Source organism: Echinops telfairi, unplaced genomic scaffold (assembly GCF_000313985.2).
Source record: "Echinops telfairi isolate 266 unplaced genomic scaffold, ASM31398v2 ScPeMD7_43;HRSCAF=161, whole genome shotgun sequence".
Classification (NCBI taxonomy): domain Eukaryota; kingdom Metazoa; phylum Chordata; class Mammalia; order Afrosoricida; family Tenrecidae; genus Echinops; species Echinops telfairi.
This window is the reverse complement of record NW_022103941.1, coordinates 26,341-53,468: the sequence shown is the minus strand read 5'-3', so window position 1 is coordinate 53,468 and position 27,128 is coordinate 26,341. Positions and strand designations below refer to the sequence as shown.

General features: G+C 50.3%; 1 pseudogene; it reads right to left on the bottom strand.

Moving 5' to 3' along the window:
• Window positions 1–5,882: 5,882 nt before the first annotated feature.
• The window catches only part of LOC101659909, a 45,929-nt pseudogene continuing 24,683 nt past the window's right edge, over window positions 5,883–27,128 (bottom strand).

Genomic DNA, 27,128 nt, shown 5'->3' with positions numbered 1-27,128 from the left:
GGGCCATTGAAGGATCTGTGTGCTGGGAAGGGAGGTACGCCTGGCAGCCTCGCAGGCAACATGAGAGTTAGAAACAAAGAGGTTCCCTCTACACCTGGTGCTGCCCCCACAATGGCTGAGCTTTAGGCAAAAACTTATCTGGCCCGAGGTTGTGCCTCACCCCATGATTGTCCCCTCAGGACCCTCCCTTATCCCAGGTGCCAGGTGCCCACTTCACAATGAGGGCGGGAGTGTGGGGCACTTTCAACATGGCCAGTGCATGGCAAAGCTTATGAACTAGGACCCCTGGCCTGAGAGCAGCCTGAACCGGGGCCTGTCCATGGAGCATGTCCAGACCCGGCCTGAGGGCCTTGTCCATGAATTGTCTCCAGGAACTCGAGGCCTATCCTTGCATTATGTCCAGGGTACTTCCTGAATTCTCTGCCCACAGATCATGCCCCCAGAACAGTCGGAGGCCCTTGTCCATGGGTCCTGCCAGGCTTCTGTCTGAGGTCTCTGCTCATGCATCTTGTCCAGGCACCTGCCCAGCAATCTGTGCATGGATCATATCCTTAACGGGGCTGTGCTAAACCATGCAGCAGGTTCAAATCCCTGGTCAGAGGCCCACTAATTGTGTGAGCTTTAGGAAGCCTCACAGGTACTCGATGTGGCCCCTGCAGCCATCCTGGGGAGTGCAGGAGCAGAAAGGGGGGTTTGGACAGCGCTATGTGCCTGTTGACTAAGCACTCCACGTGGATGATCCCATGGGCCAGGCAGACCACAGGACCAGGTCTAGCCCCTCTGACAGTCTATCCTGTATGCTCCAGAGCCCAAGGCCAACCCCCATGTCTTCCCACTGAGTCTCTCGAGTACCGCCCAGGATGGAACTGTGGTCGTCGGCTGCCTGATCCGGGACTTCTTCCCACCGGCACCAGTGAACGTGACTTGGATACACAATGGGGGTAGCGTGACTGTCAAAGACTTCCCTCCCATCAAGTCGTCCTCTGGGGAGCTGTATACCATGAGCAGCCAGCTCACACTGCCAGCTGCCCAGTGCCCGGACACCTCAGCCCTCCAGTGCCATGTGCAACCTTACAACAGCCCGGACCAGGTGGTCAGGGTGCCCTGCAAAGGTCAGAGGACAGGCAATGGAGGTGGAGGGTGGGGGTGGCAGAGAAGATAGGAGGGAGGGGGCACTGGATAGGGGCCGGAGGGAAAGAGGGAGGGACTAGGGGACAAGCGCTCACCCATTCTGGCCTCGCTCAGTTCCAAAGCCAAACAGCTGCTGCCAGCCACACCTGTCGCTGAGCCGGCCAGCCCTGGAAGACCTGCTCCTTGGCGCTGATGCCAAGCTCACCTGCACACTGAGTGGCCTGAGAAATCCTGAGGGGGCCACCTTCACCTGGCAGCCCTCCAACGGGAAGGACGCCATACAGGGGTCACCTGAGCATGACTCCTGTGGCTGTTACAAAGTGTCCAGTGTCCTCCCTGGCTGCGCAGATCCCTGGAACCATGGCCAGACATTCACATGTTCAGCGACCCACCCTGAGGCCAGAAGCCTGGCACCGATCACCATCTCCAAAAACTCAGGTGGGCTTCAGATGCTGGACCAGAGGAGCACAGGCCCCATGACTTGGGGCTTACTGAGAGGACCCTAAGTCTGGGTAAGGTTGCCTTTCCAGGGCCAGACCTGTTCTCTCATTTACAGGGCACAAATTCCAGCCTCAGGTGTACGTGCTGCCCCCCTCAGCTGAGGAACTGGCCATGAATGAGCTGGTGACGCTCTCCTGTGTGGCACGTGGCTTCAGCCCGGCGGACGTGCTGGTACGCTGGCTGCATGAGAACCAGGAGCTGCCCTCCAGCGACTATCTGACCTGGGATGCCCGCCAGGAGCCCATCCAGGGTACCCCCACCTATGCCGTGACCAGTCTGCTGCGCATTTCGGCCGAGGCCTGGAAGCAGGGAGAGAACTATACCTGCATGGTGGGCCACGAGGCCCTGCCATTGGCCTTCACCCAGAGGAGCACCAACAAGTTTGCTGGTAAACCCACCAAAGTCAACGTGTCTCTGATTTTGCCCGATGGGGATAGTGTCTGCGACTGAGCCCTGACCCTGCTTCTCAAATAAACTCTGTGCTCCACCAGAAAGAGCCCTTCTCTTCCATCTAGCTGCCTGTCGGTCTGTGCCGGGGATTGGCAGCTTGCCCAGGTAGGGCAGAGGCAGGGAAGATGGGGCAGCCCTCCGCCCTGACCCAATCAGGTCTCAATTTCCCTGCTCAGCTAGTGCCTCCACACATCTTCCCACCCTTGATTTTGTGTGTGTGTGTGTTCACGCACATGTGTGTGCATGAATGCGAGAGTGTGTGTGTGTGTGTGTGTGTGTTTACATGTGAGTATCTATATACGGATATTGCTCAGAGAGATCCAGACGTAGGCCAGGGTGGACTCAGCCTGGAATTGACCCCAACGGTCATAGAGCCTCGGGAAGGCCTAGAGTGGGCAGGAATGTGGCCATCTGTATCTCCGAAAGCTCCCTCTGGCCGCCCCCAGTGGAGCGGGAGACAGGGATAGGGCTGCACAGGAAATAATACCATGGTAGTGGGCACCCAGAAAATGGCCTGAGCTGGATTCCAGGGGAGCCACTAGAATGAAAGGCAAGCCAAGGCAGCGCTCTCTCTGGCTCAGTGAATGCAATCCAGGCCCTGAAACTTCCAAAAGTCAGGTATGCTCGCTGACGTGTATAGAATGAGCAGTTTTCCCCAACTTCCCAAATCACACAGCTCTATGGGCACAAGCATGTGCACATGCACACAAAGTCACACACACACACACACACACACACGTTTCCACACAGGCCCATAGGTGCATGTGCACACACACCTGCCTGTATGCACACACATGAACTTACATGTTCCCACACATGCCCAGAACATGCATGGACCCACATATGCTCACATGCACATGCATCCACCATGACACACATGTGCACACATTTACACACACACACACCTACACAGTTACAGGTGTGCACACATACTCACATGCACACTCATACATACAGCTGTGTGTGTGCACACCCATACACCTTCCTGAATCTACATGTGTACACGTGTTTCTAATTCATGCATATATTCTCACATGCACTCTCACATGCACACATGCACAAACAAATGGCTGTGTGCACATACATGTGCATGTAACTACCTGTGTCCACACCCACTCATATGTGCACACACGGCTACCTGAACATGTACTTACATGCATACACATGTAACCAAGATGTGCATGCATGCTTGCACACATTGATGTGCACAGATTAATGGGTTGTGTGCATGCACACATGTATCTATGTGTACATACATGCCCACATGTGCACACATGGTTACATGCACATGCACTCATGTGAACACACCACCTATGAGCTCACAGTTACACACAAACACATGGCTCCACACACACTTATGAACATGTATGCATGTGCGCATGCACATGAGATGCCCTGCAGGTGCAGGAAGTTCACAGACCAGCCCTCAGCTCCAGGAAGAGAAGGGAGTGCCTAGCAAATGCCCCAGCAGGGTTTTTCCCCTTCTTGCCATAGATCCTGAGGTTTGAGGCTCAGCCCACTGCACAGGGCCCTTCCTGGGCCCTCTTCTGTCTGTCCCTTTATGCACAGCTTCACACAGCACAGGGTCTTTTCCACACATTCTTCCCAGGCCGTGTCTAGTTCTGCCCGGGCCCCGAGTCTCCAATGCTCATTCTATACACATCAGTGAGATAAAACATGGCCCAAATAACAGACAGAATAGGGCACAGGGGTGGCAAAGGGTCAGAACGGGTCAGAGAGAACTCTCAATCCAAGCCACTGGCTTCTGGGGTTCTCCATAGAAAGGGCACCCAGTGAGGTACCATGCAGAAAGGGCAGCCCCAGACTGAAATGTGGACACCTGGCACCATCCCTCCCACAAGGGGGCAGTGGGGCTCCTGATCTTGTATGAGAATCTTCCTGGTCTCTCCAAGGGAACTAACTGCCTCTCTCCACTCCCAGGGTCAAATTAGGGTGAAAGCCCCTTCCCACTCTGGCCACTGCTACCCTCAAGGGCAATAGAGAGAGTGGCAGGTCAAGCAGGGAAGCCCTGCCATGGAGAAGGCATGTCAGGCACCCTTGGGGGCCAGCCAAAGGATGTGAACTAGCAGCGGGGCTTTCCACAAGGGGAGAAGAGAAGGAGACTTGTTAGTGAGGGTGGGCCAGCAGGTGCACAGCAAGCACATAATAGGATGGACAATAACATTTACAATGGATATCTACGTGGGTGGACAGATGGGTGCATGTGTAGATGGACAGATGGATGGGGGGATGGGAGGATGGATGAGTGGTGGGTGGGTGAGCTGATGGATAGAAGGAAAGAAGGATAGATTTATGAATAGATAAATGGAGGATGGGTGGCGAGGGGATACATGGATGGGTGGGTGGATCAATCGCTTTATGAAAGAAGTGGTGAGTGGGTGGTGTTTGGATAGATAAATGTATGGGTCTGTGAGCAGGTGGGCAGATGGATGGATGGATGGATAGGTGGATGGATTTATGGACAAATTGGGGAGAGGATAGTGATTGGATGGACAAGTGGATGGGTAGGTGAACATGTGTACAGATGGATGGATGGACTTATGGACAGACTGAGGAAGGGATGGTGATAGGATGGATAAAAGGTAAGATCAGTGAGTAAATGGATGTATGGAGGGGTTGATAAATGGACGGATGGATGGGTGGGTGGATGGATGAACTAGTGGGTTTATAGGTGGATTGGAGCGTAGTTGGGTGGTGAATGGATGGATGAATCCATCCAGACAGATGGATGAGTCATGATTGGATAGATGGCTGGATGGTTGGCAGTTGGGTGGATGAAGGATTGGAGGTAACAGCATATGACAAGTAGGTCCAAGCCTCATTGGACACCAGTGGTTCGTGCCCTGGTACCTGAATACATCCAGTGCGAGTGGACTTCACCTGGTCTTCCTTACACTCCTTGTGGTTCTTCAGTCACATATGCTGGTAGGTAAGGAGGACCTGTGGTCACTGCAGACCTCTATAGACACTTTGGACACTGAAGATGCTTCCAGTTACCAGCCGCTTTCCTTTGAGACTTCTTGTCTGGTCCTTGCTGAGACGCGTCTCTGATCTGAAATGGGGGCCTTGCTGCCACAGGGAGTAATGTGGGGTGTGCCTTGGCCCCTGCTCATTCAACTCTGGGCTTGTCAGACTCCACCTGTCTTGTAGGTTGGAGAGAGCCACACCCATGGCTTGTGCTGGACCTGCTGCAGGACAGCCTGGAGGAGGAGACACCCGGGGACAGTCTGTGGTCCACCACGGTCACCCTGCTCTCACTCTTCTTGCTCAGCCTTGTCTACAGCACAGTGTTGACTGTGACCAGCATCTGGAGCCCACAGGGCAGCAAGGAGGGTCCCCAGTACTGACCGGACCTGCAGGTTCAGGTGTGTCTTGAGCCCGGGAAAGCAGAGAGGAAGGTCTTGGAAGGGCGATAGCATAGCACTGGGGCTGACCCTGCTGTGCTCAGAGGTGGTCCTATCACAGTCACTGAGGGCACGGGCAGATGCCAAGGTCAGCATTGATATCACCCAGCCAGGGACAAGACATATGCTTCCCAGAGCAGTAACAACAGGACTCCTCCAGGAAGCGCTCCCTGGAGTGGGGGGTAGAATGGCTATTGGGAGAACTGTGCTCACTCTCAGTACCTTCCTTGCCCAGACACTAGCAGCTGCCTCTGTGTCCACAGGGGGAAGCACCATGGAGTCCTGGAGAAGCCAGAAATCAGCTCTGCTCGGAAGCCCCACCGCCCTCAGAGAACCTGCCCTGGGAAATAAACAGCTCCCAAAGGGAAGGCTGTCTCAGATGCCTGCACAAGAGGGGCAGGGAAGGGGCAGTGGGCAGAGGGCTGAAATCGAGGTCTTATTTACCAATAAACAAGCTGTGCGTACTCACAAATCTGTAGTGAACAATTGCGTGTGTGCATGCACACAAACACACACACACATGTTAAATATTCTGGTTGTTGATACTGCTGGCACCTACCTCTCTCTCAAACCCCACAGCACCTTCCTAGAGAATCAATGTTTCTTTTCACACTTACGATCCCTGACAAGGGTAGAGGTCCACTGTGGTTAAGATTAAGCATGGCCTTCCTGGTGCTCACTGTAGTGAAATGCATGCGAAGCCATTCACTTCAGAACAATGAGTTGACACAAGTAAGGCTATGCTTCTCTTGCTTACTGGATACTCAATCTCTGACTGGGATTCAATTTCAGAGACGTGTGCCTGTGGGTATTCAGATGGAAGTGCAGATGTGGCTGCCAAGTCCATTTAGAGGAAATGATGAGGAGGCCAAAAGAATAACCCAACCAGAATGAGGACTGAGGTTGGCCCTGCCCACGAGACTCACGTTCTCACTGCCATTGAGTCATTGCTGACTCACAGTGACCCCCCTGCTGTGGGTTTCCGAGACTGTAACTGTTGATGGGAGCAGAAAGCTCAGTCTTTCTCCCAAGTAGCTGCTGGTGGTTTCGAACTGCCAATCATGCAGATCACAGCCCAACATGTAACCACTATGCCAGTGTCCCACAACTTCATGTCCCTGTCCTGACCAATCAATCTGCCCTGAATGCCAGCTGCTGTCCTCATCACTGAGCCTCTGTTCTCATCACTGAGCCCCTCTCCTGACCAACAGAGTCTTTACATAACCACTGGGTCCCTTTCCTGACCACTGGACCCCTTCTCTGATCACTGGGCCCCTGTCCTGACCACTGAGCCTCTGTCTTTTAAAGGAGCATCTCCTAGGCGCTCAGTCCCAGACCTGGTTCTTCAACTCTCATCATGCCTGACAACTGGGCCCCTATTGCTACTCAGGCCTTTTCCTGAACATGTGGTATCTTTATTAGTGACTAGGCTCCTATTCTTACTACTACTGGGCTCCTGTCTCAACCACTAGGTTCCTGTCCTGATCACTGACTCCTTGTCCAGACCATTGGTCCTGTCTTTTTCAGTGGGGCCTACATACGAGTGGTGGACACTCTCCTAATAACTAGGCCCCTCTCCTGCTCACTGACTCTCTCACCTTCTCCCTGGGCCCCAAACATGGCCAGTAGGCCCATGTTGTTATCACACAGGCCTTTTCATGCACCCTTGACCTCTGAATTGATATCTGAGCCCCTGCCCTGACCACTGGGACACATTCATGATAGCTCAGCCTTCATTTTTTGTTTTTAATCATTTTACTGGGGCTTCTTGCAGCTCTTATCACAACACATCCATCCATCCATGGTGTCCAGCACATTTGTACATTTGTTGCCACCATCATTCTCAAAACATTTTCTTTCTACATGAACCCTTGGTATCAGCTCCTCATTTTTTTCCTTTCCCTCCCCCACTCTCCCTCCCTCAAGAACCCTTGATAATTTATAAATTATTATTATTTTTTGTGTGTCTCTCTTCACCCATTTTCTTCTGTCTGTCCCCATCGGAGGGGGTTATAGTAGATTATTATGATCAGTTCTCTGTTTCTCCCCCCACTTTACCCTTACCCTCCTGGTACCACTACTCTCATTATTGGTCCTGAGGGGTTTATCTGTCCTGGATTCTCTGTGTTGTGAGCTCTTATCTGTACCAGTATACATGTTCTGGTCTGGTCATATTTGTAAGGTTGAATTGGGGTCATGATAGTAGGGAGGAGGAAGCATTAATGAACTAGAAGAAAGTTGTATGCTTCATCGGTGCTATACTACAGCCTGTGAGGGGATGTCCAATTGTCTACAGATGGGCTTTGGGTCTCCACTCCAAACTCCCTCTCATTCACATCAACATGATTTTTTGTTCTGGATCTTTGATTCCATCGAGACCTCATGATCACACAGGCTGGTGTACTTCTTCATTATGGGCTTTGTTGCTTCTCAGCTAGAAGGTCCCTTGTTTATCTTTAAGCCTTTAAGACCGCAGAAGCTATATCTTTTGATAGCTGGGCATGATCAGCTTTCCTCACCATATTGCTTATGCACCCATTTTGTCTTCAGCCATTGTGTCAGGAAGGTGAGCATCACAGAATGCCGGGTTATTAGAACAAAGTGTTCTTGCATTGAGGGAGTACTTGAGCAGAGGTCCAATGTCCATCTGCTACCTTAATACTTAACATATAAATACATGTACATATGATCACAGCTGCTCCTGTCCTAATCTTTGACTTCTGTCCTCATCATGCAATCCCTAACCTGACCGATATGCTCCTATCCTGATCACTGGTCTCCTTTCCTATCCATTAGGCCCCTGTTATGACCAATGTGCCCCTATCATGTTCACAGGACTCCTCTCCTGACCAATGGGTCCCTTTCCTGTTCATCAGGCTCTGTCCTATTCACTGGACTTTTGTCTCACACATTGGGCCATGGTCCAAAATACTGGGTCCCTTTCCAGTTCATTGGGACCTTGTCCAGACCACTGTACCCTAAATATGGCCTCTGGGCCCCTGTACTGATCACTTGTCTTCTGTCTTAATAAAGAGACACCCAGACCTTGTTCCTCAACCTTAGTCATGATCAATAGGCCCCTGTTATTATCACTCAGGACCTCTCTCCTGAGCAGGAAACCTAAACACTGAGCTCCTATCCTGACTACAGGACTCCTGTGCTGATAACTGTGCCCCAGTCTCCACCACTGGTTTGCACTCATGATAGCTTAGGCCCCTGTTGTGATCACAGCCTGATCCCTTGATTTCAATCCACAGCCTTGTCCTGAACCCTTGATTTCAATCGTCATCATCAACCCCTACCCCAAACAATGAGTTCCTATCCTAATTATTGGGCTCCTTTACAGATCATTGGTGCCAAAACATGACCTCTGGACCCCTGTCTTTGCCTGGCTGGTTCCCTATCTTGGTCATTCTTCCCCTGACCTGAACAGGGACCCCTGTCCTGCTCATCGTACCCAAAGCAGACTTGGTTTGGAATAAACCAGAATCAGAACTCAGACCAGTTTGGACAATATCTGTGCACTCCCTCCCCATATCAGGCTGTGAGGGTCCCTAAGTTCAGAGGCGGTAGTGGAGGGTCTAGAGAGTGGGAGACCGGAGGGATTAGTGGTCAACAAAAGTGTTTGTATTCTCATGTTTTTCTATTCTTCTCAAGCCACCCGCATCCCCGTCACCTGCTGGAACACCCAAAATAGCTGCTCTGACTCATTGTGATCATAGCCCAGGTGTCCTGAGCAGAGAGCACCCACCCTTCTGAGAATCATGACCTGAAACTAAGACAGGTCCTTGTGGCCTGTGCCTGACTGGGAGAGGGGCCAGGGCTCAGTGGGGACTTTCCAGCATAGGGAGCTGTCCCCAGGTCCACTGCAGGACTCAGACCCCACTCCACACTAACCTGGGTCATCCAGGTCAGCTAAGGTTATCTCAGGGCCAGTCAAGGTCGGCCACATCCAAAATCAACCAGGTTAACAAAGGTCACCCAGGACATCCAAGGTCAACCACATCTAGTCAGGGCCACCCAAGGTTGTTCAAGATCAGCCACATCTCGTCAGAGTGAGCCAAGTCAGCCAAGGACAGTTACATCAAGACAGAGTCACTGAGGGCCATGTAAGGCCATTCTGGGGCCAGTCAAGGTCATCCACTCTAGCCAAGCCACCCAGGTTAGTCCAGCTTAGCCCAGCATCAGCAAAAGTCCACCAAGATCAGCTACGTCCAGCCCGTGTCATCCCTGCATGTGTACAGGGGTATTCCAGAGTCCATGTGTGAGGGGCCTCAGCCAGAACCAGGATGTTCAGGCACGCAGACAGCAGACCCCTGTGTCCCATCCCATACCCTCTGCCTTGCTACTCTAGGCCTGGGCCCCCAAAGTGGGTCTGAATTCAGGGCACGATCTGGGGATTCCACTCTCCACCAGCCTGCTGCCATGGCCAGGACAAGCATTTGTCTGAGTTTTCTCGGTCACTCAGAATCATCTCAGAGCAGGACATGTATCCAACATGCAGGCCCTGAAGCTCCAAGATGAAATCACAGATGGGTCAGGGAGACAGACAAATGGGTAGGATGGGGTCAGAGAAAGAGGCACAGGGAGAAACAGGGGCTGTGGGAGCGGCAAAGAGAAGGACAGGGCTAAGGAAAAGCAGAGACAATTAGAGAAATGGGAGCCACAGGAGAGATCAGGAAGGGAGAGACAGAAAAGCAGAGAAAGGGGTCCCAGGAGAGACAGAGACAGAGATGGGACAGGCAGAGATAGACACAAAAGCAGAGACAAGGATGGACAGCAACAGAGATTGAGAGAAATGTGATTTCAGGAGAGATAGAAAGAAATAGGAGAGACAGAAATGGACACAAAGTCAGAGACAAGGATAGGGGTACACAGAAATTGAGAGGAAGGGCTGCAGAAGAGAGAGAGACAGTTCAGGAGAGATGGAGAGAGAGAGAGAAAAGCAGACGTAAGGATGGGGCAAGACAGAGACTGGGAGCAAAGGTGATTGCAGGAGAGGCAGGGAGAGAGATGGGAGGTAGAGCGGGGCACCAGAACAGAGACAAGGATGGCAAGAGACAGAGACAGAGAGAAATTATGGTACACAGGGGCCACACAGGACACAAAGGCAGATGGAGAGAGAAACAAGAAGAGACAAGAAGAGACAAGGATGGGGAATACCAGATACTGAGAGACAGGCAGACAGAGATGGAGATGGATATGGGAAGAGACAGACTGAGCAAGGAAAAAGAGGCTGCAGGAGAGACAATTACAATGATGGGGAAAGACAGTGAGATAGGCAGACAGGCAGAGAAAAATATGGGAAGAGTCAGAGAATGAAAGAAATGGAGCCCCAGGGAAGACAGATAGAAATGGGAAATACAGAGACATAAGTTGGGGCTACATATTAAGACACATGCACACGCAAAAATGCATAGTCATGTGCTGACACATATGCACACCCCCGACACAGATGCATATTCACATCTACACACACACTGACCTCCTTCTATAGTCAAGAAACCACGCATACATTCACACACGGACACACTATCACATAAAAACACCGACACATCACACACATGCATGCACACTCTCACGCCCACACAACACACTAATATGAGCGTGGACACACAGGTACATACACTCACAAGAACACTTACACATCGACACTCACATAAATGCTCATGCACTCACATGTATCCCCAACACACACACCCCACATGCCCCAATGAACACACACAACTCTGCCACACCATTGCTTGACTGCTCACACACACGGAACATACTCACTTGAACAAGCCTCACATTCCCATATACACTCACACACACTTCCACACACACTCATTGATACAAACATCCTCCTTTCAGAGTCCCTGGTCTCAGGGCTGACCCTGAGCCTCTCCCCCAGCATCTCCATGAAACTGAGCTTCATGCCTGCTGTAGCTTCCAAGTCCCAGCCCTGCTCAGAGGACCCACTGCTCAGAGGCAGTGCCCGCCATGTCCTGGGAGGGGGTTTTTCCACTGGGTGCTGGACACTGGCTGGGGCTCGGGGTGGGCTGGGGTGGGGGGCAGGAAGACTGCAGTGTGGGGCAGGCTGCAGGGTACATCCTGCAGAAGGCCCAGATGTAGACAGGAAAGATGGCCAAGGGTGGCTCTACAGAAGCAAGAGGCCACGTGCAGAGACAGACACGGTGCCAGGATGCTTGCGCACTGAGGTCTGGCCTGGACATCCCGGGGGTCCTCAGTCACCTACCCCCATTGCCCAGAGAGCATTGGGTCACCAGTCTTCGGCTAATGCAGACCCCTCCAGGAAGGATCCATAGCTGAGAATTGGGAACTCAATGTTCTGCTCAATGACCAACGATCCCATCTGGGGAGCATTAGGGATGAACGCACACCTAAGAATTGTCACATCCACAAGCTCCAAAGGGAAGCATTTGTGCAAGGACAACATCTTGCGGGTTAGCAGAGCAGGTGGGCTGGGCCGGGGAGACGCGGGGAAGCAGTGGGAAGAGCAATGTCCCATTGTGCGCATGGCAATCGATCAAATGAGCCAAAATGTGCCCTACTTGGTGAATGGGGAGCAGATGAGCTGCTCGGTGAAGATTCACTCTGAGCTCACAAGTATTATTCAAAGCGTATAGAGAAGTCAGCAGGGTCTTCTGACTGACTGCGTGTCAATATCCCTCCTGCTCACCATGCCTTGATCCATGGTCTCCAGCCACGGGCACATGGGAGACTCAGAATGTTCCTCCCACCCTCAACCCACAAGTGGGTCCAGCAGCCTCCAGGCTCTCTGCATCCCATCCTGATTCAGAGTAGGACAACAACCAGCTTCTCTCTCATCTTCGGGTTGAAGACAGTAGTCACCTAGTTCCCTCTGTCCCTCCTCAATTTTCATACTGGGGTCCTTGCTTCAGAAGAAACGCTTCTCCACAGCTCCCTGGTGCCTGTGGCACACAGCCAGGCCCAGAAGCATGGAGGGCGGTTGTGTCACACCAGGAGCTTCGGCCCTCAGTCGAAAAATATCACTGGGATCTTTCTGGGTGGTGAATTGCATGGTGCTGCTCTGTAAAGAAGTTAATGTCCACCCTCCTGGTGCTGGCTCCCAGCACCGTCCCTGCTGCAGCCGGGACTCCCCAGCTGCACTGACCAGGCTGCCCTCACACCCTACCAGCGTTCTTAGGAAATGGGAGGCAGGTAGGTGCAGTCTTACAGCATTGGGGAGGCCCCCTGAGATGGGCCCTGTTGGACACTGGATGTCTTGAGTCCAGCCAAGGTTTATGACACCTGGCCAGGGAAGAGATTGGAGGTTTGGGGCGCGGTGGTCAGGGAGGGGACAGCGAGTGCAGTACTTGTGGGTAGCAAGATTGGTGGGACTGGAAAGGGGGACACTGGCTTTGCTCTAACTGGGGCATGGGGACCACAGGGTCAGATCATTGACTTTGTCCCCTGGGTGCTGGGAGAAGGTGGAGGAGAGGGGAACAGAAAAAGAGAGTAGAGGGGGGATTGACTCAGTCATCACAGCCCAGCCCACACACTGACACCAAAGCTGCTGGTCTATGAAAGAGATCACATTAGAAAGCCCTGGGTATAGTAGAACAAAAATGTGGACAAACCCCTAATCGTATAAGAGGCCAAGGTTACTGGTCCGATAGGGACACTATGACCCTAAGTCACCCTTCAGGTCTGGAAGTGAACCCACCCGTGGCTCCATTTCCAGCCAAATGACAGACGGGTCTATACGGGGAACAATAACAAGAGGGAAGGACACACACCTTGGAGTAATCAACTGTTCGATATCAAAGGGACATTGTTTGTCTGCGGACAAAGGTCAGCAGGGTTAGGATAGAAAGATGACTAGAAACGAGAAATACAGGAAGGAAGTGGGATAGATAAGGGATGACAATCAATGGCATGATGTAAACTGTGTTTGCGAGTACGCCTGGTATTAGGTTCCTAATCTGGCCCTTTGACCTAGTTTCTCTCCAGTGCTTGGTGAGCCAGGCTGCATACTGTGGACAACCAGGACTTTAGGCTCTGCCATTTAGAGGTGTGCAACATTCTTCATAGACCACAGTTGAAGATGCTGATGTGGGAACCCCACTAAGTGAACTGGACTTTACATTAAACTCACCTGAAGCAGATTTACAGAACTGAAATACTCCCTGAAACACCCTCGTGTGCGACCACACAGATGACTGCTATCCCAAGGTAGTAGATTTGGAAGTCACTGGAGTTTGGATCTCTTGCTTTGAGGGCGCCAAATGAATGGTGGCTAGGGAAGACCATGTCTTTGCTATTTTCCTGCTCTCTCTGCTTTTGATGACTGAATCTAGCAGGCGTGGCTCTGCCTTGGTGAACGAGTGGCATTGAAAGTGCTGCCCTATCTCCGACCCTCACTATGTGTGTAAACAGTGGATCAGGGACATATATAAGCCACAGCTACATGAATGGATTTTGAGCTCGCACTTAATCATGTCCTAATCCATAAACAACTAGTTCTATGACATGGGCCTACTCAATATCTGCCCTCCTGAAGAAATCACTGAAGATAAGGCTGCTATCGAAAAATGTGATGAAGAGAGCAGATGGTGCCAGTGTTCAGAAAGAATAATGTCTGGAGTCTTGAAGGGTTTTTCATCTAAGTGAGGTTACAGCAAAATCCACACATGGAAGAAGCACACCTTCTGTGTGTTCACACCAGCCTATGTGATTCAAGAATTGTCAATAATAAAATCCAAATTCAGAGGAGGGAATGGTATTAAGAGTTTAAATTCTGAGTACCCAGTTTGCAGAAGGAAACAGCTGACAGAGAAAGCCCAACATCCATTTGCAGGGTCCCCACATGAATTAAACATCCAGTGAATCTCCTCTCACCGCACCTAGTCCAGGGAAGTGAATACTCTGACTGTCAGACAGAGTACATTGCAAAGTGGACTAATGCAGATGCAGTCAGGTTAAAATTTAACACCTTATCATTTGTTCTCTCTTTTGACTTATTTTAAACTTATTCTGGTTTGTATTTTCTGTTATCTTCTCGACAAAGGTTTTTCTGTTTTATTTTGTTACTGTTAGTGAGGGGGGTTTGTTTATGAAATCTGGGATCAGTAAAGCTATAGAGACAGTAACAGGAATTCTGGTTTCTTGGGGTTATGGCAGGAGAGGTGGGGGAAGGAGGGGTTAGAAATAAAGAGTTCAAAGAAGAAGGAAATGTTCTGAAATTGGTCGTTGTGATGACTGCACAGCTCTCTTTAATGTTACCATCATTGAACTCTATGATATGAGAATTAGATGTCACTAAAACTGTTAAATGCATTCAAAAAGTTGAATTGGGAAACTGCTCTAGAGAGAAAAACCAACAGGCAGGAAGAGAGAGGCAGAGATGGAAACAGTGAAAACACGTCCGACACCATAACAGAGGTGGAGTTTGTGAAAAGACTCAGTAGTGCTGGAAAAACAGCAGTCTGTCTTGCAGGAGGGGATGAGCAGGCAGAGGGATAGACACGGAGATGCAGAGATTCACCGAGAGACACATATGCTGAATGAGGGACCGTGGTAAGAGCCATAGGCAGAGATAGAGAATTGGAGTGCCAGGCACGGAAATCACCGAAAGAGACTGGATAATAGAATGACATTACGGGGCAGAGGCACTTGCAGGGGAAAGAGGCATTGGGGCAGATGAAGATAAACACAGCAAGAAACACAGGATGAGACAGCAAAGACGCAGGTGTTCAGAGACGGGGACGCCAGAGAGATGAAGCCCATGGTTCAGGAAACAGGGCAGGGGCAGCGGCAGGAGATGTGGACAAGGCCAAGGGCTTGGGTGGGAGAAGCAGCATGGGCACAGACATGATAGGGACTGGGCAGCGATGAGCCAGCCAGGCCTCAGGTATCTGCACCCCCTGTAAACCTGAAGGTATACGGAGAGACCTTGCCTCCCCTGCCTGTCCCAATGGCTTGTCCACTTCCTGTTGGTGTCCTTCTCTGCTCCTCTCCTGCTCTCTGACCCAACCCAATCCTTGGCCTTTGCCAGGCCCTCATTGTTGGCCCTGCTTGTATTCCTGTCCTTGTTTCTGTCCTTTCATGCCCATGGCCCTTTTCCTGGAGTGACCCTGTCCCCACTGCCCATCCCTGTGTGGCCTCAGGGTAGTCCGACAGCCCTGATGAGTCTCAATGTCATTATCTGCATAGTGGGACCACCCAGCCCTACAGACTGGGGACCTAGGCTGCACCCTTTCAACAAAGAGGTCCTTGGTGCTACGTCTGTGCCTCTTGTCAGTGACTGAGGGTCTTGGGCATTGAGTCTCTAAGTCCACTTCTACCCTCATAATCCCTGGGGCTCCCGAGGGTGCTAGAATGGCTTCAGGAACATATGATACTGAAAACCCAACTCCTGTAGGGGGCACTGGGTTGATGTCAAGGGCAATAGACTTACTTGGAAGAGGATAATCAACAGAGGCTGCCAGCATGGAGAGTACAATCCATGGCACTGCCCCACACAGCAGAAGCTGTGGAATGTCCTGTGGTGCATAGGTTTGCCACAATTAGGAAAAAATAATTACATGAATCAGTGACTACAAAGGAAAGATGAGAATGTTCTAGAATTCAATATACAATTTTTCGACTCTGCTTGATATGATTGAATTATTGAATTGTATGACATGTGGATAAAGTGCTAATAAAACTTCATTTTTTAAAAAGCAACAAAACAACTCCTGTTATTCCCTGAATTCTCCTAACCCCCTTCCTCCTCCACCAATATTTAGAATGGATTATTCATCCCAGGGCAGGAAAGGAATAGGTGGGTTTGTTTTTTAAATACTTTTATTGGGAGCTCTTACATCTCTTATCACAATCCATACATTCATCAAGTGTGTCAAGCACATTTGCACATATGCCACCATCATCATTTTCAAAGCATTCTCTTCCCACTTGAGCCCCTGATAACAGCTCCCCATTTCTTTCCCCTCTCTCCCCCACCCCCGCCCCTCATGAACCCTTGATAAGTTATAGATTATTATTTCCATATCTTACGTCGTCTTCCACCGCCCCTTACCCACTTTTCTGTTATTCATCGCGCTGGGAAGGAGTTCTAAACTGATCCTTGTGATTGATTCCCCCTTTCTCCTCCCCCCACCATCCCCTAATCCTACTGTTATTGCTACTCTCCTTGTTGGCCCTGAGGTGCTTATTTATCCTGGATTCCCTGTGTTGAGGGAGGGCTCCTATCTGTAGCAGTGTGGATGCTCTGGTCTAATTCTATTTGTAAGGTAGAATTGATGTCGTGATAGTGGGGGTAAGGAAGCCTCTTGTCAAGAGGAAACTTGTGTGTTTCATTGGTGCTATACTGCACCCTGACTGGGTCATCAGAACAGGTGGTTTAACAGACCTGGAGGGACCCAGGTCTCCTGGATGGACACAGTTTGGCCCCATTTTAATTCAATAAAGTCAAATGGTAATCAGGTGGGATCTGCCCTAGGGAAGTGAGGCTCCTGCATCCTGGGCTCTGAAGCACCCTGGCTGTGCTGAGGAGCAGGGGTGGGGCTGTGACTGCAGGTGGGGGATCAGCCGAAGCTAATTCTGGAAATAGCTCTGAGAGAGAAACATGTTTTTCAGTGTGGAACAAACAACTATTTGCATGAGCCCTCAAGGGCCAAGTTTGCCAAAAATGAGTCTGGCTGGGGAAACCAGACTAGCAGCTCTGCACCTGCCCTGGGGTTGGGGTGGGAAAGGGCCTAGAAACCCAGAAGACACAGCTCCCCATCTGTAATGGTAGTGGGCTCAAGGAGCACATTGGCTCCAAGTGGCCCTGGGCATATCCACATTGAGTATCCTGCGAATGTCAGCACTGGGCGGTCCTGTAACTTGGAGTGTGTCCCCACTGAGTGTCCATATGGATGTCCACACCAAGTGTTCCTGTGGGTTTTCCTCTGGGTGTCCACACTGGGTGTTCCTGAGTTGTCCACACTGAGTGAATTCTCATGTGATGTCCACAACGGGTGTTCCTTTGCATGGTCACACTTGGTGTGCCCGGGTTTGTCTACACCAGCTGTCTTTGAATGTGTCCACAGTGAAAGTCCCTGAATTTGTCCATGCCAGCTCTCCCTATGTATATCCATCCTGGGTTTCCCTGTGCATGTTCACACTGGGTGTCCCTGAGTATCACTGAGAGTGTACACACTGGGTGTCCCTAAGGATGTCCACACTGGTAACTGTGAGGGTGTCCATATGGAATGTCCCTGTGGATGTTCCTGAGTGTGTCCACACAGATGTCCCTGAGTGTGTCCACACCAGGTGTCCCTATGGATGTCCACAGTGGGCATTGGCCTTCTGTAGATTGAACTTTGCTCCTGTGTGTAGATAGCCAAAGGCTCGAGCAGAAATGAAGACTCACCACCTGGAGCCTCAGCACTGAGTTGTTTGGGGACAGGTCATTTAGAATTTGGATACTTTAAAAGGAGGGAGATAAAGGCACAAAGTGGCAAGCTTCCAGGCTCCAATGATTGTATTCTCACACATACAAACACAAAAAGGATGGGGGAAAGTTCAATCTCTCAGTATGAAAAGAACAAAGGCTAAAAAGTCAGAGGATGGCCTACATGGGCCACTCAAAGTCTCTTAACTCCCTCCAACAAACATTTCCCTGCACAGGTCTGGTAAGAAGGTGGGGCAAGAGACTGAGAGGATCATCTGTGAATAACTGGGAACAGAATTCCCTGGAGTGCCATCCTGCTGTGTATGAATTAGGCCCTCTGAGAAGCAGGAGCAGGGCTCTCATTTTGAGCAAGATCCAGGGATTCAGAGTGTCCTGTGGACCCAAGATTCCTGCACAGAGAACCTCCTGGATCCAGGAGACAGCTATAACATTGGAAGAACAGCAGTAGCACCAGGAGCCAGAGGACAGTGCAGAGTGAGGGGCTTCCCAACCCACTGATCACTTTTATTCAGGACACTGCTTTGGGAATGAGGGTTCTTCTGGGCCCTGAATTGTGATCATCGAGAAGAGCCTTTGGGCGGAGGCCTGCTGGAATGGGGTGCCTCTGGACACAGTTCAGGGAGCTGAGCTTGCTGACCCACTGAGCTTAAGCTGACTGCCTTTGGTTACGGTTCATAGCACAGTAATATGCCCTTTGGGCATTTACGAGCACGCTTGATAGAATTTTGTAACATGCCCTGATAAACAAGTCAGCCCTAAGCACTTCTCATGGGCCTTACAACTTATCTTCCTAATAAACCCTTTAATCATGAATTTTGTATGTGAGTTCTGTGTAATCATTAGAGGCCAGAAAGGTAAAATAGAGTACACCGTTTGTGACAGTACAGATGTCCCTATAGAGTAAGGTGACCAGACATCCCACTTTTGGTGGAACAGTCCCGATTTTTAACAATTTTTCCCATGTCCCGTGGCATTTTTAAAAAGTCCTGATTTTTTGAAAGAATGCATGACAAGCTAGGGTATATGGTTTTCAGCCACCATGTGGCTATTTCGCCAGGATATGAGTTTTATCAATGGTGCTCCGCTTTACCAATGTTAAAATCTGGTCACCTTACTATAGAGGTCCATGCTGAGTGTGCCCCTGAGTGTGTCCACACTGCGTGTCCCTGTGGGTGTCTCTGCAGGTGTGGAGATGGTCCTGCAAGAGCTCTGGTAGTAGCTGACTGCCCGGATAGACAAGGGACAGAGCTTGGATGCCGGGAACAAGTGGCCAGGGAAGGAGCTCCATGGGGACCCCCTAGGACTGTGTGAGCTGGTAGAGTATACAGGCAGCCTGGGGAGTCAGGGCTGATGGCATGACCCCAATACCTCTCTCCGTGATCCTGGGGCTCCCAGCTGTGCTCAGAGGTACATAGCAGCGGTGCAGGGACCCTGGTGGACAAGTGAGAAGGAATAGAGGGAACAAGATGACCACCACTTTCCGCCCTAAGACAAGGCAGAACCAGGTCAGTGTCTGATGCCGCAGCAGCACCAGCCCAGAGGCCCCAGAGGATGTTGGGCCCGTTGATTCACAGGGTTGGAAGGAAGTACCTTTCCAAGTCCCCACATAGTGGAGTCCGGAGACCACGGATGAGACATGGAGATCATGCATGATATTGCCATGCCTGCAGTCAGAAGCCTCAAAGCCCAGGCATTCGGTATAAACCTTCTGGTTGTTCATTGGAGGACAGTTTACAAAGCAAACCATTGGCTTCCTGTTCAAGAGTTCAGACACGTTCTGTGTCATGTCACTGATGGTCCTCCTGCCAGCAGAGTTTCCTCCGTGTGTTTCCCCAGTCCATTTGCCCTTCCTCCCCAAGCCTACTGAACTTTGTCCTCAGACAAATGCTTCCCTTTTCATCTCAAGTGGTGGAGGATTCAAACTCCCTAGTGCTGTTATTCTGATTGATCCAGCCATTGTGTGGCTGAAAATGAGGCGTGGGTTCCATCCTAGATGGAAAATCAGGGTGGGTTCCATCCTAGATCTGCAGGGTAACTACGGACCATGGGCTCCAGGGGTCACCAATCCCTATCATATCAGTAAACTTGGCCTTATGATTCTGAACTTTGTTCCACATATTTGTTCCACTATACCCAGGACCTTCGAATGTGATTCCTTTCAATAGACATTGACGTGTGTGCGCGGGTGCAAACTGGTCTGTTGACAAGTGGGTCAACCCCATCCCCTCCCACCTCACTCTCCTTCCTTGTCCCCTCACTCCTCTGCTGCCAACTGAGATCCCAGAACCTTCTCTATACAGTAGCCAGAGGGACAAAGTCAAGACAGACTTGACCCTGTGGCCCCCAGGCCCACTCAGACCAAAGCTAACACTCCCACAGCCCTGCCCTCTATTACCTACAGACACTGTCACTCCCTGCTGCTCACAGACCTCCAGTGAGGTATGGTGTGGCTGTGAGGGGGTGTTGATGTTGGTTTGTGTCTGGGATGTTGGTGTGAATATGTGGTCTGCTGATGTGTGTGCCCACCTGCCAATGGATTTTGGACTCGGGTTCGAGTGTGTGAGGACTGAATCTGCGGGATGTGGGTGTTAGTAAGTGGATCCTGGGTGTTGATGTGAGGTTTGGATGTGAGTGTTAGCCTGCAATAATGTGGGAGTCAGGTGTGTGTGTGTGTGTGTGTGTGTGTGTGTGTGTGTGTATGCTTGTGTATGCCTACAAGTACATGATTTGAGAATGGGGTGCTAGTCTGTGAATGTAGGAGTATGATTCCATGAGAGTGTGTGTGCCTGAGGGTGGGAGTGTTGGATGTGGGCGTTATCCTGTGATAATGTGGGAGTCGGGGTGTGTGTGTGTGTGTGTGGCTATAAGTACACGATTTGTGAGTGGACACGGGTGGTAGCCTGTGACTGTGTGGAGCCTGGTTCTATGTGGATGTGTGGGGTCTGGGTGTTAGCTGGAGTGTGTGAGATCTGCATGTGTCATGTGGGAGATGATATGGGTGTCTAAAATGTGCTTCAGTGTGTGAAGTCTTGGCCTGCAGGACCCCCCAGACTGTCAGAACAAAGCTAATGCTTTCCCCACAGCACTGTCCTCCCTGCTCCCCATGGCCCTCTCATCTCTTCTACAACCCTAGGCCAGGTAGGATGATCCTTGGTCAACCCTCAGGACACCCAGTGCTCACACATGCCCCCTCTTGGTGTCCAGCCAAACCTTGTGAACTCACCCTCAGCCCTGGCTCTATGCCCTGGAGCCCCATCCCCCACCCCCAGGGGTTGCCTTGTGGTACCCACACAGGCCTCTCCTCTGACTCCTCCTGGGAACCCAGCATGGGTTTGTTGTGTTGCACACAGTAGGAACGAGTGATGCAAGGGCTTCACTACACACACACACACACACACACACACACACAGTGAGGAGAGCTATGCAGGAGGCTGTGGTAGGAAAATGAGGGCCTGTGTGTCCCAGTGGTGGGGGAGTCCCTGTTTCTCCTAGCCCCGGGACTGCCTCCTGTCAAAGCCAAGGTGGCCTCACAAGGCCCAGGGATCCCTGCCCAATGTCCCCTCAGCTCAGGACTGCCCAATGTTCCCTGAGAAGCAGTGGGGTTAGCAGAGGGTCTTTTTTTTTTCGCCTGTTACAAAGTGATTTTATTAAGTTGATTTGGATATACCATAAGCTAAATAATATTCCCCGAAGATAACAATTATGGATGTTAAAGCCTGACATAATATTAGTAGCTTTTAAAGTGTTAGTCATACTCCCCAGCAGCAGCATGATCAAATAATTCAACTCTATAGAAATACAGAACTCCAGGACTAGCTGGAAACTCAAGAGATCCTCTCGCCTAAGCTCCTCCTTCTGGGCGTGAGAAAACTAGACTCCAAGATTAAGCCATTTGCCCAAGCTCACATACCTAATAGTAGTAAAACTAAAAATCAAACCAATTTTTCCTAAAACTAAAATCCTATCGATGAGATTTCAACAGACTATCAACTGAAACCTAGATTTTTTTCTCTACTGCTCCACACTTTGGGCCATGAAAGAGTAACAGACACCACGGAAAAGATGGAGTCTCCATGCACGCCCAGAATGGGCTTTATTCAATGACCAGCCAGCCCACTGTCTTTGAAGAGGAAGAGACGGCTGTCCAGTTACATACCCAAAGCTGGGGCACAGAGGTGCCTGGATGAGCAACTGACCCCCAAGAAGGCCCAGTCTTAGTACCATCTACCCCTGGGAATCTGGGAAGTTCCTAATGGAGTTTTACTCTGAGGCTGAGGTCCCAGAGTCCCCAACTCCCACCTGTAGATCCTTTTGGGGGGGCCTGCACCAGCCCAAATCTGAGTCCCAGTGCTAGGCTACGATTCCTAGATCGGGTACCTCTTGTCCATCAAAGGGCCCCCTCCTCTACCTCCACTGCCTGTATCTAGGGGTCACTTGTAGGTCTAAGTTTCTCTTAGTTCCTAGGCAGCACCCTGTGACACAGGGGCAGTGATAGGAAGGGGAGGAGGGTGACCAAAGATCTAGAAGGCAACCTGACCAGACCTTGGTTGGCAAGGGTCCACCAAGCATCTGCTGGGCTGTCCTTGACCATCCCTCCTTCCTCTGGGTCCTTCTGGGCCCTTCCCCCGTGCTGGAACGTGGTGAGTCCTGCCCCTACACAGCTCTCTACCGCCAGACAATAGCCTGTGCCCATCGCCAATAGGAAAGCCCCATCCCAGGATGTAGTGGGCCCAGCTGGTGAGCAGCGGGGCTTCAGAGCATGTGAGCAACTCAGACCCATATCAGGCATGAAGCTCAGCCTTGTAGAAGACATCAGGGGAGAGATGCCCAAAGTGAGCCCTGAGCCCAGGGGGCATGGAAGGATGGTGTGTGTGTTAATGTGAGGGTTTGTGGGAGTGTGCTAGTCAGTGTGTGCCAGAGCTCAAGGGCGTTTCACTCTATGTGTGTGAATGTGTATTGTGTATGTTCGTGTGTGTGCCGTGTGCATTTCATGTGTGCTATCTTCATGTGAGTGTGTTAGAAACTCTCAGTATATTGTGTGATTGTAAGTGATTGTGTATGTGAATGAATTGGTGGTGGATACGTGTGTGTTGGAGAAACTTCTGAAATAGGTAAGTGTGAGTGCTCATGCATGTGCCTGTGTGTGTGTAGGGAACATGCAGGATATGGATGGGTGGGGGGTGAATGCTGATGTGTGTGTGTGTGTGTGTGTGTGTGTGTGTGTGTGTGTGTGTAGAAGGTGGGTATATTGATGTGAGTTGTCTGAGTTGGTAGATGTGAGTTTCTTTATGGATGTCAGTCCATGGGTGTTTGGAGTGTCAATCTATGACTGTGGGGGGTGTCAGTGTGAGTGTATGGGGGCTAGGGGTTGGTGTGAGTGTGTGAGATGTGAGGTGTGGGTGTGGGTGTCATGGGGTCTTGGCGTCAACTTGAGACTAGGATGTTGGTGCAACCATGTGGCCTGTGAGCGTGGGTGCCAGTCTGGTCTGTGAATGGGCAGGGTATGCATGTTGAGACTGGGGTGTGAGTGCGTGAGGTCTGAGTCTGTGGAAGGTGGGTGTTAGTAAGTGGAACATGGTTGTTGGTGTGAGTGTCTGGACCTGAGTGTGAGAGTGCTGGGTGTAGGTGTTGGTTTGTGAGAATGTGAGAGTGAGGTGTGCCTGTAAGTTGAGTGTGGGCATAAGTGGGTGATTTAAGAGTGGGGTGCTAGTGTGTGAATGTGTGGAGTGTGATTCTACGTGAGTATGTGGGGTCTGAATGATGGCTTGAGTGTGTGAGGCCTCAATGTGTTGTGTGGGCATGAGTGTATGGAATGTGCTTCTGTGTGAGTGTGTGGTGGGTGTGACTATGAGTGTCAGTGTGAGCTATGGGTTGAGTGTGTGTATAATGTGGGATGTGAGTGTGACACATGAACCTGAAAGATGTGTGTGGTATGTATGCAAATTAACTATGGGGTGAGGTGTGGTATGAGGTGTGTGTGAGGCATGTATGTGTGAGATGAGTGGGGGGAAGATAAGGTGTGAGTATGTGAAGGTGTGTTGTATGAACTATGCAGTTTGAGAGTGTGAGATGGGTGTATGAGCTATGAAGGTGCATGTGTGAGCTGTGGGATGGGAGTTTGTGAGCTGTTTGTGTGTAAACATGTGTGAGATGAGAGGTTGTAGTGTGTTTGGGTGTGTGCGTGTGTGTGTGAGATGAGTGTGGGTGGGATAAGGTGTGAGGAATGTGAATGGGCTATGAAGTTTGAGTGTGTGAGCTGAGTGTATCAATGAGGTGTGAATGTGTGAGCTTGTGAGCTGTTTGTGTGTAAACATGTGTGTGTGTGTGTGTGAAAGGTGTGAGATGTGGGTGAGGTGGAGCCCCTGCATCCAAACCTTCATCTGTCCCAGGTCTGTCTTTGTGTGTCTTCCTCTCTGCTGTTGTCAGAATCTCTGTGCCCCGTCTTTTTGGGTCTCTCGCCATGTGTTTTTCTTAGTTTCTGCTTCAGTCCAGACCTGAAAGTCCTCTCCCGCTTGCCTCCCAAGAGTTTTTCAGTCCTGTCCCTCCCTAGTCTTCCAACCACCTTCCCAGGGTCAGGGCTCCATTCAGGCCAGTTCAGCAAGGCACCTGGGGCCCCACACCTGCCCTAGGTGGGCTCTGGATCACAAGCACACACAAGCCCTCATCTGGGGACTGCACAACCAATGTGGTGGCCCTGCACCTCTCTCAGCCCAACCCTTGCTGCTGTGTATTGCAGCCAGGTGGCTCCTCTTGCTGGAGGCCTGGCATGTGTGTGGTGTGGACCACATTGTCCCACAAGCCCCTCACTGGCCCTGGATGGGATGTGAAGGACCCAGGGATCCTGGTCATTGTCTTGGGTGAAATGATAAGGAGGAAGGCCTAGATGAGGCAAGGAATGCCTAGGTCTCCCCAGGGGCTGCAGCACATACCTCACATACTCATACACTCACATGTCCACATAGGACAGCACATGCCAACACACACATACACTCACTCACATAAACACACACAGACAGCTACAAATGTACACGTACTCACACTCTCACACACATACCAATATACTTACACACAACTACACAGGATGACATGTGCCAACACACTTACACACATGCCCTCCCACACCAACACACTTACACGCCTGCCCACACACTTACACACACTCACTCATATACCTACACACTTACACACACTCACACTTACACCCAGCCTAGACACTCACACACAACTACACAGGATTACACATGCCAACATGCTTACACACACACACTGAGATAGTTAGTTTATTGTGCCAACCTGGCCAATAAACACATGTGGCATTAATTGAAGGGCGGAGAGATAAATGGTTCAGTGAGCCTCGCCTTTCTTATCTCTTGCTCTTTGATCATCGGACCAGTGTGTGGCTGCCTTGCTTGTTCTGTGCCTCAATTTGCAAGCTACACTACCTGTGGGACACCTAACCCATGGACTATGTCGCTGTAATTTGAGGTTCCTTCAAGACCTGCTTCGCCACACCATTGGAATTTACATCTCTTGAGCTGGGGACTGTCAGACCCTGTCATCTGGCTGCCTGTTGGTGACCTGCCTTGCTGTTTGCTGCCTGTGCCCGGATAGCCTGAATTGCTCTACAGAGGACTGACTACCTGGCGGCCCTCAAGACTTTAAGGACTGCCAGTGTCTCACAACTGTCTCATGGGAGTGAGTTGCACTGAGCCATTTGTACTGCTTTATACTTTAATTAACTGTTTATTTCTTATGTTTTATATATATATACATATATATGTATAAATATATATAAAATTATTAGAAATCTGGTTTTGTGTCTTTAGAGAACCCTGTCTAACACATTTTGGTACCAGGAGTGCTTCTAGAGAAATAAAATAATAAATATGAGCCTCTTAAATTGGCTCTCCAGCCTGATTAGTCTTAATAGCACTAATAATGGTACTTCAATGCCCCAAAACATGGATAAGTCTGCTACTCTTACTAATCCATGGTGTGAAATAGCAAAGCTAATACCTACAGTAGCACCACCGGTAAATGAGGTGCTGGTTAAAGGAGGAACCCTTTAACCCTCTAACACACACACCAACACTTACACACATAACTACATACACATATTCACACTTACACATATTTCTAGATACACACACAGAACTGCACAGCATTACACATGTCAACACACACATTAATTCACACACCAACACTTACACACATATCTACACACTTACATGCACTCACACATTCACACACATACCTATATACATACACTCACACACACAATCCTAGACACACACAGCTACATAGGATTATACATGCCAACATACTTACATACATTGCATCACACACCAACCCATTGACACAAGCCTACATATGACTGCATACACCTAAACATGGCTACAGTAGTCTATACCCTTATATAACTGTAGTCTATACCTAAATAGACACACCTACACACTTACATGTACCCAGACTACACCTACAGAAGCCTGAGCACTGACACAGCTGCACATGCACTCATTCACAGCTCAGCCACCACTCACCTTGACCACACACTCATGGAAACTGCACTCGCTCCCCTGTTGACACACCTCCACACTCTTGGGCACACCCACAATCACTCGTGTACACATCCTCACATGTGAGCCTCATACTCACACCATCTTACAGTTGATGTGTTCACACATTAACAAGCTGGAATGCTCATGTCCTGCATTCATGCTCACACTCAGACACATATTCTCATGCTCACCTACTCACACTCAAATGCTCCTACATGTGCCCACATGTCTGTGCTCATCCGATATGCTCACACAGTCATGCACACGTTCAAATGCTCCCACAAGAACTCACATTCATCACTCACTCTCATGTGCTAATGCATGTTCACACATCCATGTGATTGCTCACCCACACCCACACTCACATAGGCACTCACACTGAGTGTCAGGCCCTCACATGTTTCAAATGCTCACACATACACCAAACACACGCATCCATGCCCATGTGTTCATGGGTGAATGCCCTCGCACACTCATGCTCATCCCAGTCATACACACACACACACACACACACACACACACACCTATTCAAATGCTCGCATATGTGTGTGCACACAAAATTCTCACCCACCCACACCTCTCCACTCTGTCACACATGTGCTCAACCCCTCATATGAGCAGCACTGCTTAGCCTGGTCT